Source organism: Frankliniella occidentalis, unplaced genomic scaffold (assembly GCF_000697945.3).
Source record: "Frankliniella occidentalis isolate FOCC.00 unplaced genomic scaffold, Focc_3.1 Scaffold337, whole genome shotgun sequence".
NCBI lineage: Eukaryota > Metazoa > Arthropoda > Insecta > Thysanoptera > Thripidae > Frankliniella > Frankliniella occidentalis.
In genome coordinates, this window is record NW_026267460.1 from 182,144 (window position 1) to 182,474 (window position 331).

A 331-nucleotide genomic window follows, 5' to 3' on the forward strand; every position below is an offset into this window, starting at 1 on the left:
GGGGGTAAGAGGTGTGTGTAAAGGAGTGAAAACAGAGACAGAGAAGAAAAGCGCCCCTGAGAAATTGTGAGAGAGTGTTTCTCCACCGTGCTGAATCAGGCGGAGTAAGGCGAATATAACGGTGCCTGCAGGTACGAGGAGGAGGAGCGGTGGGAGGAGATTGGGCGGCGCCGGCACCGCGAGGAGGGCAAGAAAAACACGACAATAAGGGGCGGACGTTCAGAGTGCAGCTGTGACGGGCTTTTGCACGGCTGTTGCGTAAGCAGACCTTTCCACCACCCTCTTCCTCCCCTCTCCTCCCCTCTCCTCCTCCTCCTCCTCCTCCTCCTCC